This window comes from Podarcis liolepis (genome assembly GCF_965112155.1).
Source record: "Podarcis liolepis genome assembly, chromosome: 9".
In the NCBI taxonomy this organism is placed as follows: Eukaryota; Metazoa; Chordata; class Lepidosauria; order Squamata; family Lacertidae; genus Podarcis; species Podarcis liolepis.
In genome coordinates this window covers 14757139-14777515 of record NC_139564.1, presented here as the reverse complement: position 1 = coordinate 14777515, position 20377 = coordinate 14757139, and the positions used below count along the sequence as shown (strand labels likewise).

The 20377-nt window shown below is 44.2% G+C and overlaps 1 protein-coding gene across 4 annotated transcripts in view; it reads right to left on the bottom strand.

The window, feature by feature from the left end:
• Positions 1-20377, bottom strand: part of ARHGAP24 (Rho GTPase activating protein 24) — a 408313-nt gene that overhangs the window by 193522 nt on the left and 194414 nt on the right. The window lies entirely within an intron of this gene.

Genomic DNA, 20377 nt, shown 5'->3' with positions numbered 1-20377 from the left:
CTATAATAATCTAAGATGTTGAGATAAGGATTTGCTGTATAAATAATTCAAATTGGGTATACAAGAAGGGGAGGTATGAGGAGGTCGGAGAAATAAGTTACAAGAAAATAAGGTGTGAAATTTAACTGTTTTTAATATTTTTATGTTTGTTTTTTCTTTTGTTTACAAAAAAATGGAAACTTTAATAAATATCTTTTTAAAAAAAGGAAGGAGCGTCCAGAACCTTCCAAGGGAGACCATTCCACTGTCAAACAGCTCTCAAGGTCAGAAAGTTCTGCCTGATCTTTAGGCAGAATCTCCTTTCTTGTAACTTGAAGCCATTGGTTCAGGTCCTAGCCTCCAGTACAGGACAAAACAAGCTTGCTCCATCTTCCATGGAATACTTGAAGATGGCTATCATACCACATGATAGGGGTTGTGTTCAAGAATATAAGAAGCGTCCCTGCTGGATCAAGGCCAATGGCCCATCTAGTCCAGCATCCTGTTCTCATAGCGTCAGGAGCAGACAGCAATAAAACACCCGGTGTCAGAGAAGTTTCTTTATTCAAGGAAACCAAAACAGCATAGGCCTAGTGATCACAACAACTTTTCCCAGTAGGTCTTGCCCCAGTGAGGTGGCTGCCAGGACTGAAGGTCCTCGCTTTCCCATCACTCTCTAGGGCTCTTTCCCCGGGTCCTCTCTCAGAAACCTGAGGCTCCTTCGTCTTGTCTCTCATTGCTCCACCCTCTTCATTCCTCCCTGGGAGACCGGGGCGGGGGGGTGTGAGCTGGCTGCAGCAGGATGGGAAGACTCCCTGGATTCTTCAGCAGCCAGCCTCATCTCTGCCTCTTGGCCTCCCTCCTCTCCAGCCACCAGCTGGTGCCTCCCACCACCATCCAGCCAGGCCATGACACATAATGGCCACCCAGATGCATACAGGAAGCCTGAAAACAGGACCCGAGTACAACAGCACTCTCACAACTTCAGATTCCCAGCTACAGAGGCACAGTGTCTCCAACAGCAGAGGTAGAACACAGTCAATGACAACTGTGCTGGCAGCCTGGCCAGCATTTTGCATCCTCCAAAATGCCCGGGACCCAACATGACTCTGGGATATTGCAGATGTTAGTAGAATGGCAGTTGCCACAAGAAATTGGTAGAGAATATTCAGAGAAAAGTCTGCAAAGTGGTTGTGTGTTTGTGTGTGTGTGCGCAGGACTGTCTTAAGCATATGCGGTGCCGGGGTGCAAAGATCCACCTGGCGCCCCCCTGGTTGCCCAGTCCCAGGCGTGCAGGAGGTCGGAGCCGCCCACCTGCCTCAGCGTCTCAATGGCTTGGTCACCCCTGAACTCGTGGCGCAGAGCTGCCCGCAGCAGAAGAGCCCACCACAGCACTCCGACCGACAGGTGGGCTCTTCCCCGGACTCAACTCTCGGACCCCAGACTCCCAGCCTGGCACCCCTGAGAGCCCCGTGCCCGGGTGCCCCACACCCCTAGTGCCTATGGGTAAGATGGCCCTGTGTGTTTGTGTGTGTGTGTGTGACAGAAAGAGATCTCAGTGCAGCCACTGTGTGTGTCACAAGTTAAGGGAAAGACATGGCTAGCCTGTGAAGTCCCACAACACCCATCCAAGCATTCTTTCAATGTGTGTTAAGGATTGTCTAACCCTCCTCCCTCCCAACATGTCAGCCAAAATGGTCTCCTGCTAGCATCTGAGCTGCTGCAAATTTGCACTACCACACACGTCTCCAGACACTTTCTATGAAAGTGACAATACTAATTCCCTAATTCTTGGGGATTCAAACAGTGCGCTCGCTTGTCGAATTGGGATGCTGATCAGACAGCCACAGAAACTGGCGATGCTTGACATCACCGCAGACTGAACTGTTTACTTGTAAGATGATCAATCTTTAAAATGACATGGAGACAATCTTTATCGTCTTCCTGTTATGAGGTGTAGTGCACGGGATGGGCGGCAATATTTTAGTTAATGGCTAACGCCATCAAAACCTGAATTATCTTTGTCAGCAACTGCTGCGAAAGATGTTGTGACTGCCCACAACCACAGCTGCTTATCATAGCCAGAGTTAATTAAGGGAAATGTGAAATAGGGGTGGCAGTGGTGCAATGATTTTCTTCAAGGCTTTTGTAAACAAATCTTGCCTATGGAACCAAAATCCTCACCCTTAAAATATTTATAACCTCCCCCCCCTTCCCCATCTCCTTTCCCTTAAACTAAACCAACCCATCTGAAATGTTCTGTGCGCGTGATTTAACACCGGAATGAAATTTTCCAAAGTGTGAAAGCGAGTGAGGCATTCTAGAACACAGCACAGAGTTTATTTTTCCCCTTTTCCTTAGAAGAAAAATAAAAATCAGTTGTGTTGGTTTTTCATTTCTTGGAAAGCTTCCTAATGTTTATTTGGCTTGTCACAACTCAAGTGACTTGGCACAGACAACCTCAATTTGTCATTTTCTGTTGGTCTTAATGACTGCTGGTGCTCTCAGCAGCTCAGAGCAATGTGTGTTTGCAAGAGAGAAAGGGAGGGAGGGAAAAAGAAACACTCAGCTGAATTCATAGGAACACAGGGAGCTGGCTTCTACCAAGGCAGTCCATGGGTCTATCAAGCTCAGTATTGCCCACGCCAGAGTTTCCCAGAGTGGTTGCTGTTGACCCAGTTGGGGTCAGAGGGACTCTGCAGGAAGTGGACACAGACCTGGGTGTCAAATAGGAGCTGAAATGTCTTTGGGGTGGAAAATCAGTTTATGAGATAAAGTGCAAAAAGTTTAATTAGGGACTATGAGGATCAAAAATGAAAGACATGGGCGTGTATTATTATTATTACAGTGGTACCTCAGGTTAAGAATTTAATTTGTTCTGGAGGTCCATTCTTAACCTGAAACTGTTCTTAACCTGAAGCACCACTTTAGCTAATGGGGCCTCCTGCTGCCGTCGCACAATTTCTGTTCCCATCCTGAAGCAAAGTTCTTAACCCGAGGTACTATTTCTGGGTTAGTGGAGTCTGTAACCTGAAGCGTCTGTAACCTGAAGTGCCTGTAACCTGAGGTACCACAGTATTATTATTATTATTATTATTATTATTATTATTATTATTATTATTTCCCCCCACTATTTTCCCAGTCCAGGACTCAGTGCGGCGTACAAAGATAAAAAAGAAAAAGCTAACAACACAGAAAAGACCATCTTTAAAAAGTAACAAAACACTATGAGAATTAAAATGATATTTAAAGGCCCGTATAAGAAGCCATATAATATATCCATATGATATAAAGAAGAACCATATAAACACAGACAATGACACAGACAAAAACCATCCCAGTACCAGCCCTTTCCTCAAAGATGTACAGAGTGTGCCTCCCTTGCCTCATAGGTCAGCTGGTAATTTGCGGATGAGGTGCTTTGCAAGTCTCTGCTCTTCAGCCCCAGAAAAGCAACAAAGCTAGGAACCTCCAATAAGTCGCCTTACAGGGTCAGTGGTGTGGGAATGTTCAGGGTGGCAGGAGAGGATATATTGTCTATTAATATCCTTCCTAACTTGCACTAGCAAGTTCCTTTACAGTGGTACCTCTGGATGCGAACGGGATCCGTTCCGGAGCCCCGTTCGCATCCTGAGCAGACCGCAACCCGCGTCTGCACGTGCGCGATTGGCCGCTTCTGCGCATTGCGTCATTTTGAGTGTCTAAGCATGCGCAAGCGGCGAAACCTGGAAGTAACCCATTCCGTTACTTCCGGGTCGCAGAACGCAACCTGAAAATGCTCAACCTGAAGCTACTTTAACTCAAGGGATGACTGTACTTAGCAGACTGAATTCCCTTTTACACGGCAGAAAACTAGTTGCAAACTCGTGTGCGAGTTTCTTAAGACAATACGCAATTCAATCTGGCTTGTCCAGTTTGAAATGGGTTCTAATATTTTCCTGGTAAGACCCCTTGAATCCCTCCTAAAAGAATAAAGACACCGCAGTCTTATTCATAAGTAACAAAAAGAAAGTTTACTCACAATCAGACAGAGCACAGTGTGATGCCTGAAGGCAGGCTTCAGGCTTAAAGTTTCAAACATCTACAAACAGGTATACCCCATAAGGGAGATTTACCTAGTGACTGCAGGCTAGCAGTCCAGCAGTTCACAGGACAAAAGGAAGATGGAAAAGAGAGGGGAGAGTTGGCCTTTTACCAGGTCTGGAAAGGTCACGCCCACCCACTAGTCACATGCAAGGAAGGATGCTCCAGGCCAGGAGGAACAGGAAGTTTCGACTGGCTGGACCAAACATGTCCACTCTAGGCAAACAAGGAATGTTGTATTTGACTGCTCCCAGCGAATTACCATATTTTTTGCTCTATAAGACGCACCAGACCACAAGACGCACCTAGTTTTTGGAGGAGGAAAACAAGAAAAAAAATATTCTGAATCTCAGAAGCCAGAACAGCAAGAGGGATCGCTGCGCAGCGAAAGCAGCAATCCCTCTTGCTGTTCTGGCTTCTGGGATAGCTGCGCAGCCTGCATTCACTCCATAAGACGCACACACATTTCCACTTACTTTTTAGGAGGGAAAAAATGAGTCTTATAGAGCAAAAAATACGGTACATCCCACTAGCAGTCCATGCGTAGCTTGTTTGTGTGATGGTTTGTGGTGGCCTGATGTGCTGAAGTGGGGTAGGAACCAAAGCGTCCGCTTAGTATTAAAAACAGAAATCAGACTAGAACTGAAAGAATCTCATGAGCGACAGAAGAACATATATTTAAAAACTCACAACTTTTGAGCGCAAAAATAGTTTGATGCCAGCAGCTTTGCTCTCTGCTCTGAATCAATAGAATGCCCACTGCTAAAAGGGCTAGGCTCAAACCACTGCTGCCTCTGGTTAATGGTATCAGAAAGGTTGATCTCAGTGCAGGATGAAAAAGGTCAAAATCAAATTACTTCGGATCAATCGCAACATCACAGCCTGGGAAAGCACTCCATCGATTGTGTACATTTTCCTTTTATGAGCTTCTGTGTATCTTTTAATACCACCAGCTCATCATGTAATGCAGCAACAGTAGAAGTCTTCTTCGGCAGTGCTTAGAAATGAAGTTGTTAAGCAAGGTTTGCAGAGGGCAAGCAATATCCCAGAGCTTTGATTTTAAAACAAAACACAACACTGGCTGTGTGAGAGAGAATGGAAAAAGACAGAAAACCATGTGATATATGTTCAGAAAAGTTAAAGGCATTATAAAGGGATGACTAGATAAGCCTATTTTCATTCTGTGTTGGTTTCACAGATACTTAATTAAATGTATTTTCCATCCTGGTTTCTTTTTTCTTTTTTTATGTATCAAAATTACTGTGCACACACATTTTGTACTCATTTCCCCCCTAAAGCACACATTTTGGGCATGCATTTCTCCATAGTCTCCATCCTAACCCCATTTACTTGACAGTAAGGACCATTTAATTCAGTCGAACTTATTTTTCAGTAGACATGATTAGGACTGTGCTGCTAAACACCCAATTCTATTTGCATTTCCATGTAAATATACACATTTTTGTGTGCAATTTTTGAGCCAAAACTGCATCGCAAAATTTGGATATGTAATATAAGCTTACTGTTAGCTGGGTTCCAATCTACATATATGCCAGGGGGCGGCAAATTAAGATAAATTTGCTTTATAATGCAGACTCCTCTGGGTAGCTTCCAACAAAAATACAGGAAAAACAAGAATTAGACGTGGTATTTCTATGGTGGATAGAGGGAAGACCCTCCCCACCTTTCTCATGATGCTAGAATCCAGGGCCATCTAATTAAACTGAAGAGTAGGATATTTAGTGCTGACAAAAATACTTTTTTCAAAAATCACATAGTTTGAAGAACTGTGAAACTCATTCCATAAGACGTGGCAATAACTTGCTTAGATAGCTTAAAAAGAGGACTACAAATTCATGGAGGATAGGGCTTCCATGGGCTATAGTCATGACAATCTCCAATATCAGGGCTAGCTGCATCAAGCAGCAAATGGGTCACATGCCCACGTCTGCAGCTTACCAGTGGTACGACAACAACTCCTAATGGGTTTTGAGCAGAGTCTGCTGCAATGGAAAAGCCATCCCTTATATTAGTTTCCTCCTGCCTGGATTGGTGCACAGCCCTGCCTGCCTGTGGTTCCCCGGTTATTCCATTAGTACTCAAGTGAATCTAATCACTTTGCCATGAGTCGTTGAGCTAATAGGCTTTATTATCTAGGATGCACCGGGAACAGCTGTTTATTTTAGTGGTATTTGAAGTCATTAAACAGCTACTACTTAATCATTTTGCTTAAAAAATGGTAAAAAGGTAGGACCCTTTAGGTGTGGGAAATGTGGTGTGCAGAAATTGCTCGCTTGCTTTCAGGCAGTTTCCTGCCATTAGGAAGAAGTTCTAATTCAATCAGTGGATGTGCTTAGCGGCAGGCCAGTCATTTTAGCACATGCGGAGGCCCGGTAATTTGTGGCCTTACTGGGTGGATAAGAATTGATCAATGTTTTCCTTCCCAGAACTGCAAAAAAACAGCCTTTAGCAATTGTCAGAGGCTTAGCTGTGTTATTCTGTCGCAGCGAAAACAACCCAGAGTCACGTGACACCTTGAGACTAACAAAGTTGTTATTCCGAGTATCACCCTTTGCAAACTAGAGCCCACTTCATCAAATGGAACTTCGTCAGACGTTTTTGCATTTACATTTCATCCATATTAAATGTCGGCTGGATCAGGTCAAAGGGTCTGTCTAGTCCAGTGCCCTAATTCCTGTAGCAGCCAATCAGATGCCTGTAAAATGTCCAAAATCAGGGCATGAAGGCAACTGCTCTCTCACACTGATGAATCCCAGCAACTCATATTCAGAGGCATGATTATTTGCACATAGCAATATTAGCTAGTAGTTGCTGGTAGCTTGGACCTCTGTGAATGTGTCTAAGCCACTTAAAAAGTTGTGCAAGCTACTGGCCATCGCCACAACTTGTGACCGTGAATCCCATAGTTTTATCAAGAAGCAAAGATCACCAGTGTTGAAGCAATCATTCTTCAACATCAACTTTGCTGGACTGGTCATGTTGTGCGGATGCCTGATGGTCGTCTTCTAAAGCAACTACTCTGTTCCAAACTTAAAAATGGAAAGTGTAATGCTGGTGGTCAACAAAAGAGGTTTAAAGACTGTCTCAAGGCAAATCTTTAAAAATGTAGTATAAACACCAACAATTGGGAAACACTGACCTGAGAGTGCTCCAGTTGGAGAACAGCCTTTACCAAAGGTGTCATGGGCTTTGAAGACACTCAAACTCAGGACGCAAGGGAGAAACGTGCCAGGATGAAGGCACACTTGGCAAATCCACACCGTGATCAGCTCCCGCCCAGAAACCTATGTCCCCACTATGGAAGGATGTGTGGATCCAGAATTGGCCTCCACAGTCATTTACAGACTCATTGTTAAAACCATGTTTATGGAAGACAATCTTACTTGGCTACGAGTGATCGCCAAAGAAGAAGAGAAGAAGAAGAAGACTATGCACATTGTGAAGAAACACCTCCTTTGGTCAGCTTAATTGGTTGTCACCCACTTCTAGTTTTATGGGGGCGGGGGAACATCTCCATGTCCACTTTTTCGACACCATCCGCACTATACGTTTAAAATAGTATTGTACTGTTGTGTTTTCCCCACAAAGAATCCTAGGAACTGAAGTCTGCTAAGGGTGCTGAGTGTGGTTAGGAAACCCCCATGCCCTCCTCAAAGCGCTACATTTCCCAGAGTGTTTTAAACAGTAAACACCTATTCCCAGGGAACCCAGGGAACTGTAGCTCTATGAGGGGAATAGGGCTCCGCTAACAAATTTCAGAACTCGTGACAAACTGAAGTTGCTATGATTCTTTGGGGAAAAGCACAGCTGTTTACAATGATTTAAATACTGCTTTAAAAGTATAGTACAGTGGTACCTTGGGTTAAGAACTTAATTCGTTCTGGAGGTCCGTTCTTAACCTGAAACTGTTCTTAACCTGAGGTACCACTTTAGCTAATGGGGCCTCCTGCTGCCACCGCCTCACGATTTCTGTTCTCATCCTGAAGCAAAGTTCTTAACCCGAGGTACTACTTCTGGGTTAGCGGAGTCTGTAACCTGAAGCGTCTGTAACCTGAAGTGTCTGTAAACCGAGGTACCACTATACTGTTGGAGAGTCTCATGCGATTTCCCCAATCCATCTTTTTCCCCTAAGCTAAAATGTCCCGAACATTATAACCGTTTCATGCAGGGGAACTGCTCCTCCAGTCCTTTAGTCAGTTTGGCTAAATAATGATGATGATGATGATGATGATGATGATGATGATGATGTTAATAATTATTTCATTTATACCCTGCCCATCTGGTTGGGTTGCCTAAGCCACTCTGGGCAGCTTCCAAAACATAAACACATAATAAAACATCAAACATTAATAGTAATAATCTGATCCAATATAAAAGGCACAATAACTTTAAAATAAACAACTTATATCAAACAAAGCAGCATTCAACAATCCATCAGAATCTAATAGTAAACAGTAAAATTAAACATCAGCAAATAATAATTAAACAGTTCAACCACAATAAAGAATTACCAATCTATAATCAGTAAAAGTAACAGCAAATCACAAAGCATAATAAAACATACAAACATAACATACAACATAAAATATACAAAACCATGTAAAAGGATCAAATTGGGAAACAAAGGAGCAATTCTCTTATGGGGAAAGATTACAAAATATTTATTCTGCATTTGTTGAGGTTAGCAGCACCATAGAATGAACTTCTATCTTTAGCTATGGTGGTAGTGGCAGAGGACAGAGGTCTGGCAAAAAGATGGGTGGCATATTCTCTACTTGTGGCAATCTGTTTTAGTGAACAAATTTGCAAGGGGCTTATATATGGTATTTGTGTGATCTCACATATCCCTCTGTATCTGTCAAGCATCTGGGTTACATTTTGTTAACTTCATCCCATACAATTCAATGGAGGTCACTGAGATTTTAGCCTGCTGCTCCGTGGGTATGCCCACATCTCTGCTTTGGTTTGTTGCATCTCTCTCAGTCACAATGGAGCCCAGACCCATGCAGAAAAACATAGAGAGAAAGGTAGGCTTCATGTTGTCTGGATAGCTAATAGGCACATTTTAAAATTCTGAGAGCCTCAGGTTTTGGAGCTGCTGCTTTTTAAATGGTAATCCATAGCCAACACAGCAGCAAAGTTCAGTTGGAAAACATAATATCACAAATACTGAAAGCTGAGAAACAAGAATGTAAAAGGGAGCCCAATTAATTACATTTCTCCATGCTCATTACTTGCAAGTCCATATATCAAGGTGTCTCTCTCCCTCCCTCCCCCCCCCCCCACCATTTTCTCTCCCCTAAGGGCTATAGAAGTTTTTTCACCCTTGACAACAGCAGTTTCAGAAGACGAATATTTTAGTACAACACGTCTGGCATCAGCTTTGCTTATGCAAATGGCCTGTGCACAAGATCAATTATTTGCAACTACATATGCAAATCTAGTTGCAGCTGTCCAGCCAAATATCTATTTCCAGTGTGTCCCTCATTTCTGAACATGCTGCCCACCCTGCAAATAGGCTAATGTACTTTTAATTAAAATGGGCTAATATACCTACAGATGGACGTATAATTTAGGGAATGCTTGTTGAGCTTGTAGCAGAAGACCCAGCACTGGGGACCATCAACATTTTCCTACGTATTTATGTGGTTGCATTTCCAACCAACCTTACCCCTTAGGCTTTCGTTACAGACATGCACTGCTCCAATATGGGTCTTATTACAGAGTTCCAACCATCATGGTAATAACACAAATTCATTATCCTTAAAAGCACCCTCACATCCCATTCATTGCTCACAGCTGTGTCTTTCATCAGCACAAACCGCCAAGCAGGCCAGCATTCCCAGATGAGATGTCATTATTTTAAAAACTAAAGACTTTAAAATCAAAGACATAAATACCTCCAAGAATTGTTACCCTTTTCTTTCCCCACTTTTAAAAGAGAGCAAGCACCTGAGATGACCTCTGAAGACACACACACACACACACACACACACACACACACAGCTTCATTTAACAACCCCACATTATGCCAATAGTCTATAAAACGGAGAGATCAGAAATTAAAAGGTGTTGATGTGATGTTAATCAGATGGCTCCAAGTCTCAAGACTTTTCTACACTCATGTCGAATCCAACTTGTGGGGGTTACACAGTTATGCCCTACAAATGGTTACGAGAAACTAGTAGGACCTCTGTTTCCTGCAGTTCACTGACGAAAACAAACATGTGGTTCAAGATATCTATAGGAATGAAAAGCCAAAGTAATAATTTTTAATAAGTTATAACATTAGTTCTCCTGTGGCTCAGTTAGGACATCACACTGAACAGTGAGATGTGCAGCAATATTCCCCATCTCTTGTGGTGGGTGAGGGAATTGGGCATGATCCATGGCTTATAAGAAGACCCACATACGGGGTCTTGCAATGGTGCCAAAAAGCTTATGGATGGGGGAACAAGTGTGTCCCTTGTCACACAGGGGCAGGGGAAACATCCAGATGTTGTAGGACTACCACTCCCATAATTATTATCACAGTGGTATGTTGGTTCTCAAACTTAATCTGTTCCAGACGTCCGTTCCAAAACCAAAGCGTTCCAAAACCAAGGCGCGCTTTACCATAGAAAGTAATGCAAAATGGATTAATCCATTCCAGACTTTTAAAAACAACCCCACAAAACAGCAATTTAACATGAATTGTACTATCTAATGAGACCATTGATCCATAAAATGAAAGCAATAAACAGTGCGCTGCAGTCAATAAATCAGCAGCTGTACTGGGTTCCACACAGTCATAGTCACAAAACAAAAAAGCACAGCAAAAAACAAAAACGCAAAATAAATAGCAAAAACAGACAGACCTCAGTGTAACATTGAAAACAGAAGCGTGGCACTCAAATTGGAAGTATAACACTTAAATCAGAAGTATAACACTCAAATCAGAAGTATAACACTCAGATCGGAAGCGTAACACTCAAAACGGAGCACGTTCAGCTTCCACAAAAAAGTTCGCAAACCAGAACACTTACTTCCAGGTTTGCAGTGTTTGGGTTCCAATTTGTTTGAGTACCAAGGCGTTTGAGAACCAAGGTACCACCGTATTATTAAATTTGTATGCCGCCCTTCATTTGCAGATTTCAGGGTGGTTTACAACATAAAAATGCAATATTTGAAACACCAGATACACTATAAAAACAAGAACGAAAAACAAATCAACAACCCTCTGGTCATTGACTATTGGCCACACAAAGCTTCCCACATGCTCAGCCAGGGTCACTGCTGTGGGACCTACTTGCTTGCCAGCTCCTCTGGTTATCTCAACAGGAGGACTGGGCACTGATATCGGCCAGCAGGTGGGATGGTTCCATGCCCTATCCCACACCAAACCAGAGATGTGCTGCTACCAAGAAAGCTGTGGCTCTCTTTAACCCCATACTCTTGTCTCTGGCTTATCATTGCTCCCGGACTCTGAACACTGATGTGCCTGGTTCTCAAAAGAAGCCCTCTCTCTGTTTGAATGGGATCATGAGAATGAAAAAAAGCCTTCTGAAATAATGTTTCCTTTGGACACAATGGCTGCCCTGAAGTTTGCTGAAATGTTTCATTGCAATGCAATCTCCCAGAGCCCTCGCTTGACTACTTAAATTATATAATTGCTAAGAAGCTTCGCTTGACTTATTCTCCAGAGAGGCTGATTACGGCAGCCTGCTTGACACTCTGAGGAAGACGCTTCCTCAGGCTGTAATGGGCCTGAAATATCACCACCACTCTCTTTGGCTTTCAGAAAGGATGCGTGGCAAATGCTGCAAATAAGAGGGTTTTAATGGACACCTACAAACTAATAGGAAATATTTTTGTAAGCAAGTTAAATTGGGAAAAGTCATCGCCGTAATGAGACCTAATTTTAAGCAATGACATTTTAATAATATCCCTGTGCCTGCACAGATCTGTAGTTCTTGATTTCAAAACAAGGCTTTTAATTTAAATGCAAATGGCAGTGACTATTTACCTCTCTGACCCACTGGGATTCCTTTCTCTTCCTCAAGCAGTCAGTTTTACAGGCAGGTTTTATCTTAAACTGCCATAAAATCTGGGTGCCTATGATTCCCTTTAAGGGTACCCCTGGAATACAAGTGCACTGAAGCCACCAACTGACTCATCAACAGAGAAACTCCTTTGTATACCAAAAGGTCTCAGGCTCAATTCTGGGCAACTCTGGTGAAAGGGATCAGGTGATGGAGGCTGCATTTGGACAAGACCCTTGACAGTCACTGCTAGTTAAGAGTAGAAAATACACAAACAGGCTGAGCTGGCAGGAGACAACATTTCTGTGCTTTATAGCTGCTGGCAATCAAAACAAACAAGCAAGAAACCCAGCCACCCAAGATTAATCTTTAAAAAGAACATGGCACAACAATGCCATTTTGCACTTCCTCCTTCCACTCTATCTGGAATACATCAGGCCTTTACCACAATTGGTGGAAACTCATGGACTGGTGAGATCCTGCCTTCACTGTCTTGGCCTTCACTGTTTTACTGGATCCTCATGGGACTCACTAGGTTATCTAAATAAACATGAACTGTCATGCTCTGGACATGGCACCAACCTTTAGCATACTGAGAACATTTTTTGCCGCAGGGTCTACAGCATTCAGTTTTGCTTCAGAGGCTGAGTTTTATGTGAGCATCTATCATGTAAAGTAATGTAAAGTATTGCACTTGGGCAAAAAAAATGAGAGGCACAAATACAAGATGGGTGACACCTGGCTTGAGAGCAGTACATGTGAAAAGGATCTAGGAGTCTTGGTTGACCACAAACTTGACATGAGCCAACAGTGTGATGCGGCAGCTAAAAAAGCCAATGCAATTCTGGGCTGCAACAATAGGAGTATAGCATCTAGATCAAGGGAAGTAATAGTGCCACTGTATTCTGCTCTGGTCAGACCACACCTGGAGTACTGTGTCCAGTTCTGGGCACCACAGTTCAAGAAGGACACTGACAAACTGGAACGTGTCCAGAGGAGGGCAACCAAAATGGTCAAAGGCCTGGAAACGATGCCTTATGAGGAACGGCTAAGGGAGCTGGGCATGTTTAGCCTGGAGAAGAGGAGGTTAAGGGGTGATATGATAGCCATGTTCAAATATATAAAAGGATGTCATATGGAGGAGGGAGAAAGGTTGTTTTCTGCTGCTCCAGAGAAGCGGGCACGGAGCAATGGATCCAAACTACAAGAAAGAAGATTCCACCTAAAGATTAGGAAGAACTTCCTGACAGTAAGAGCTGTTTGACAGTGGAATTTGCTGCCAAGGAGTGTGGTGGAGTCTCCTCCTTTGGAGGTCTTTAAGCAGAGGCTTGACAACCATATGTCAGGAGTGCTCTGATGGTGTTTCCTGCTTGGCAGGGGGTTGGACTCGATGGCCCTTGTGGTCTCTTCCAACTCTATGATTCTATGATTATATGATTCTATGTAAGATACATAACAACAGGGTCAGGCGCAGACCTGGTGAGAAGACTCTAGACTACGGTGCTGGGGACCTCAGATAACTGGATTCTCAAAAATACAATGAAAACGCCTGTACTGTGATGTACAGGCAGGAACTTTTCTCCTTGACAACTACTGTTAGGGAGGGACCAAGGAATCAAGGCCCCAGGGTTTTTGTATTTGCGTGTTCAGACCTTTAATCCCCCCCCCTTAAATAAATTCAAACAAGACTCAAATTTTGGTTTGGTTTTTGGCAGAATTTAGACCACAACTTTATTGATTACAGCAAGTGAGTGGTTACATAGGCTCTGGTTCGACTAGCTCCCTGCACCGTTGCAGGTAGCGCTGACCCAGGGCACCAGCATAGGTCAGCCTAGGGTGAACACCTGGATAAGTGGAAAGCCAGGAACAGGCTATCTCCACCACCCAAATGACCCCTTGGACTCAGGCACGGGCACAACCCCCTCTCCGGGGTTGACCAAACCATCGAGTCCCTGGATTCCTTTAACGAAATACCCTTTACATAGGGATGGCGAGAGCATTCTCCCATCCCTATCACCTGAACCAGAGCCTATCCGCAACCTTACAAGTTGTGACGATTTCCTACGTGGCAGTCGAAACCCAAATGGCACCAGCCAATCAGCCAAGTGGGGAAAATTCCTGCCGTGCCCCTGTCCCAACGACAGACGGCAGATGACCGCATAGCAAGGTCAAGCGCACAAGTCCTAAAAGTAGAGAGAGGTGGGTGGGTGTTCCAATGCACGCACCGAAAGAGGAAGCTCTGGGTCACATGCATAGGTATATATAGGTCCCTTGATCCGTTTAGCCTGTGTCCCATTGGCCTGATTAAACCCTGCATCTAGGGACCTACCATTTGGGTGTTGTGGCTATCCAATCTTACCCACCCACAACACAGAGTTTGGTTGCCAGGTCTCAACGCAACACATGCCCTCTTTAAGGGAGGACCTGATTTATTGAATTTATATACCGCCCTATACCCAGAGATCCCAGGTTCAATCCTGGCATCTCTAGATGAGGTAAGCAAGTGTGAGGAAAGACACTTGAGATTATTGTGAGCTGCTGCCAGACAATATTGGGCTAGATGAGCAGGTAATTGGACCTGGTACAAGGCAGCTTCCTATGTCCCTGAACAACAATATGGATGAAGTTCACCCATCCCACACATAAAAAAGATGTGGGAAGGACCATAGGTTAGTGGCAAAGCATGTGTTTGTATTCAGAAGAGGCCAAGCCCAACTCCAAGAAGCTGGAAAAGTCTTCTGCTAGAAACACAGAAAGCTAATGCAAGTCAGAGTAGTCAGTACTGAGTTAATTGACCAATGGTCTAGCCTGGTATGAAGCCAAGATAGCAACTAGGCCAAATAGGACTGGGTCCAGAAACACAGAGACAGGCAAGTGGGAAATAAACAAAACTGATTTATTAAAGGAAGCATCAGGCTAAGAAGAAAGGTCAAGCAGATGTAAGGTTTATAAACGTGGTGATCAACAAGGCATATTTTTAGAGGCAGAGTTCACTATTAGATACAGACAGGTCTCTTCTTGGGCATGTGTTATATGAGAAACAAACAATAACAAATAGCAGAATTAAACACCATTCCGTCCTGGTGACCTGTGTACTACGCTTAGGGTGAGCTAGTCACATCACAGTTTGTGGCTGGCACACGTAGGAGGTACAGATAACTAAAATTCGGTGGCTCCTCCAGGTGAAAATGGTTTTCAAGAAAACAACTGGCATGATGTTCTACGCGGGAACTCCTGATGCTCCTGATATGGTGACTCAGTGTCATGCCAAAAGGAAAAGGGGAAGGTGCAAGAAAGAAAACGCAATGTATCATGGGATGGTGCCTTGTTAACATCATACCAGGGTGGGAAGACACTTGCGTCCCGCCTTGCTGACTCTAGGCAGGTCTGGTCTCAAGAGACAATGGAGTGCACCTCCAGGGATGAAGACAAACAGAACCGAAGTGACCTCCCTGGTGCGCAAGCCTGGACAGTGTGTATGGAGGTCCTAGGATGACCAGACAACAAGAACCCCCTCTTGGCCTCACTGATGTGGTCCAAAGAAAAGCAATACGTTGGGCCTCAGCTTGGCTTCAGGAATTACTGGAAGGAGGCATACAAGGCACCATCCAACCATCTTAGAGACTCCAATCTGGATTTGTGTAGGGTTTAGCCTTTTCTCCTCCTGAAGATGTCCTGCAAGGCAGTGGAGGTTTCGGATCAGAGTTTTCCTTCTCCAGGATGGGCTCCCTTCCAAGATTCGCAGGTCCCACCTGCCCCATGACGCCCTTACCTTAGCATAAGCTTCTCAATTCAGCATCTCAAGCTCAGAGCTGCTTATCAGTCTAGTCTCCTTTGTTCTATGGGAGTCATATCCAGCCTCGGGGTGGTGCATCACATTCCCATAGATACATAGCTAAGGCAGGTTGGCTCTCTAAAAAAAAAGGGAGGCTGAGAGTTCTAGCAGCCAGTCATGTTCCTCTGCAATTTATCTTTGCTCACCTTCTAATTCAGCCTGCCAACATCAGTTGCTGCCAAGTTCCCTTCTCCCTCTTTCTTGCCTGCTCCATGTTCCTCCAGAAAGAGATTATCTAGCCTCCGATTGGTGGGCTTGGTTTCTAGCCAAGTCTGTGCCTTTGTCCTTTTCCTGAACTGCTCATGACTTCACATTGTCTGCCTTCTTCAGGATCCTGATTCTGCCAGCTTGTATTAAGACTGCTCATGACCTGGATGCAATTCACAGGAGAGCATCTATGTGTCGTGAACAATGTGTTTATCAATGACTTCTTTTTTGTCCTTTTTATTAACTTGGGAGCCTATAGGCTGGCTCTCTCATATCTTTTAATGCAAAATAAGAGAGCTGACCTCAGACCAAAGATACCTATCAGAATAAAAACCACACAGCAGCTTTGAAATTAGGATACAGAGTGAAGATAAAAACAAAAACGTCAGCATCATGCATGTTTTCGGTCAATTTCCATTACAGCAGGGGAGCAGGGTGCTGAACTTTCAGAAGGAAAGTTCTCTCTCAGATGGGTGAACGGGCAGCCATGAAATCGAATTGCACATGAACTGCAGTATAAATACAACAGCAAAGTGATGCTTTGCTGTTATATACGGATGGGTTCTGAGCAGGGAGAGACTGACCAGGAAAGGAACTGAGGTTATAACCATTACCACTGGTTTATTTATTGCCTTCTAAATAACTTTCTCAAGGCAATTACACATTTCATTTTGCAAACTGCAAATTTGATGGATCCAGCACCTCAGGAGATGGTGGACTCTCCTTCACTGGAGGTTTTGAAACAGAAGCTGGGTGGACACCTGTCGGGGGTTCTTTAGCTGCATTGCAGGGGGTTGGACTAGATGACCCCTTGGGTACTTCCAACTCTACAGTGCTATGATTCTATGAAATACAAACTGAATCCGTTTCCTGCCCCCTCCTTACAGAGAGCTGAATGGCAGGCTGAAATTCAACAGGTGGGAGTTTGGTCAGCATGAAGATGAAGTCATAGGAAATCTCCATCTGTTGCATATGGGGATAGTGCCTTGCTGCCGAGTGATTTTACAGCTAATGTGAACTGGGGACTTTCCTGCACACAATTTTGTCTGCTACAGCACACCAGCTCTCAGTGATGCTGTGCCCACCAAGCTGCAGCCACAGAGCTCCCTCGTCAGCAAGGACTTCAACATTGTGCTTCAAACAGTGGGGCTAAGCTGCACAGGTGTAGAATCATCACACACACAGCCCCGTCCATTCCATCCAAGTGAGTCCAAGGCAGTCCAAAACCAAAGGCTTCACGTACAAGGAAAACTGCTTCCATGAATACCTAAAGATCTCGATCAGTTCAGACTAGAGCTTGTTTGACCCTACGACATAAAATTTATTAAAGAGCTTACAGTAGACAACACTCCTTTTCCAGCTGCAGCCAAGGTTGCTTGGAACATATTCTCATGATGACAGGGTGTTGGACGAAAGGAATGTGTATGAGAGATGTCAGTTAAGGGAAGGAGTGCCTAAGATGTTGAGAGAGAAAATAATCACTTATGAAAGCAAAACCCTCCATTGCTCGATGCTGAAAAAGCTGCAGGGGGCAGTGTTGGGTATGTTACTTTTATAGACGAGGAAAGAGTATATGATATAGGCACACTTATTAAGTGCCCTTTCTCAATGCCCCCTCTTTTGCATGATCAGCAACAAAGCCTTCTGTCGTAATAGGTTGTATTTGTTCAGAATGACACCCACTTTCCTCAGTGTATGCAATTGTACAGGGCAGCCATATGGCGCAAGGAAACATCTTTATGAGCACTTAACCAAACTGGGGTTTCTTTTCCTCCCATGCAAGGGGAGATTTTCAATATTCCATATGCTATTTCTTTTCTTTTCGTGCTCTCAGTGTTGGGATCTATTTCACAGCTTCAGCAATATCCAAATGTAGCCAACAAACCCTCCCACATCTCAAATACAAGAAAGAAGTTGGAGTGAGTGAGATGTGTAAAACCAGCATTTAGGGCATATCTATAGGACAACAAACATAGTTGTTTTATTCCAGTTGTGGAACCCCTCCAAAGTAACCAGGAATGCTAAAGCTACTCCTCATTCATTAATGTGAGCTTGATTGCACCAAAAAACCTCTCCTTGACCACTCCCAAACCTCCCCCTTGCTATTCTCCTACAGATTTCCTGCAGGGTTAAGGTTCTCAGGATTTCCTGGGAAAGAGAAACTGATCATTTAGGCCTGCAGTGTAGTTGTAAAACAAAAACAAAGACGAGACAATTGGAATTATTTCCAGTTCTCAAACTTTACTGTTAGCTTTTAGTACTTTACTGTTAGCTTTTAGTAAGGCATTAAGCTCCCTAGAAGGAGGCAGAGATACAAATAGAATAAACAAAAATAAGTCCATAAAAAGAGATGCATTTCAGATGGGCAGCTGCATTAAGTCTTTAGCGGCGCTGAAAAATTCTGCAGCTTTTGCTGCAAAAAATTAAGACATTTACTGAAGCGCACACTTCTAGCATGGGCCAAAGCCTTTCTCATTTATGACAACTCAAATGGGACTGGGGGTTATACAGCTGAAATGCTAGCCATGAAGAAGGATCTATATCATACAGATTTTGACTCCAATGGAAAAAAGTAAAGTATTTTGCACTGAGGAAGTGGGTGCAAAATCTAAACTCCTGAGGATGGGCTCAGCGGCAGAGGAAGCTGCTTGGGCGCCTAGGACAGCACACCCAGGGGTGGGGCAAGCTGCCCATAGGGCGCACTGCGGGGCCTCCAGAGTCCTCCTACTTAGCAGCCCTACAGCTGAGGGGGGGGGCAGCGGGCGGACCGTTTGGGGTAGTGCAGAGCCTGTGGGCACTCAAGCCATCGCATCACTCCCAGGACGGGCTGCAGGCCCTGTGGTGAGTGACACCTGGTGTGGCGATCACACAGGGACCCCGGACATCTCACCATCTATTGATCCCTGTGCCCCCACCCAGGCCCTACCTGGGACAATATTGAGTCCAGTCAGGGTTAAATTGGAACATAAACTTCTGTTTATTTATTGCAATTTAACAAGCGTGTGGTTTCATAAATGGCATCAGTCAATTACAATCATGGGGTGCCTATCCAGACCTATAACTTCCGCTACCTGCTCTCCCTCACTAAACCACCTCTCAGATATTTACTTCTCTTCCTAGCTCCTAACTGTTCCTGACTCAGCTTATTTCTCTACACTAACTCAACCTACCCAAAGACTCTATCCCAATTCACTCCCACTCCAACCAACCACCCAACTCCCAATGAATTCCCCCATTTGCCCCTCCCAGAGCTGGTTTTATAGTCCCTCTGACTCCACCCCCCTGGGTTCTGATTGGGTAACCTGTTTAACTATTTCACCTCCAGCACTCTCATAAGTTAACGTCACACCTGGCATTTTGTCACCCCCCTCAGTGGTGACACCCGGGGCAGCCCGCACCTACCACACACCCCTTCCTCCGCCCCTGAATGGGCTTCCTGCAATTCCCTCCTGCTACCTGTCTTAATAGTGGTTAATTCTGCTCCTTGTGCCTTCATAAACCTCAGTCCTAATTTCAAAAACACCATTCAACATTACACTGATTTCAGAGGCATTCTCAGGGCTCCAGTTATTGAAACATTTACCTGGAATGGAAGTAAATCCCATTGTACTCATGCATATAGGATTGTAGCACAAGTCTCTCCATTGGGATTCCATACACTGAAATGTAGGCTTTGAATGGTGGGGGGAGGAGTTAAAAATTTATTCCTTTCCCTCTCCCCCCTGCCTTTTTTATGCTCTAGGTAAAACAGTCCTTAAGGTTAAACCAATAATGACACTCTGTGAGCATAAAGTATTGAAATTTACTGCCAAAAATATTTGAACTGTGGTTTTTATCACTGTAGAGAGACAGGAGTCTCAAGAGATGCGAGGCACTTTCAAGTGGAAAATGACTTCCCCGTTCCGCCCCCCCCCCCACCCTCCTTCCTGAGGTCTGCATGTATGGACAGAGAAGTATTTGGCATAAGGTAAATATTCTGGCACCTCTTGAGTGAGGGCTGGGGGAGGATGGAAGTGAACAGCCTATTTGTTTGACCTAATACGCATGACTTTAAAATGCCTTGCGTAATATTGCAAAGGCAAAATGGCATGACCCAACTTGTCTAGTGGTACAGACATTTGCGAATGAAAGCTACAGGCATACAGCAAGGGCAAAGCTCAGGCAAGCAAGCTACCAGGGTGTGTGTGTGTGTGTGTGTGTGTGTGCAAATAAATAACATGCTTGTAGCCAT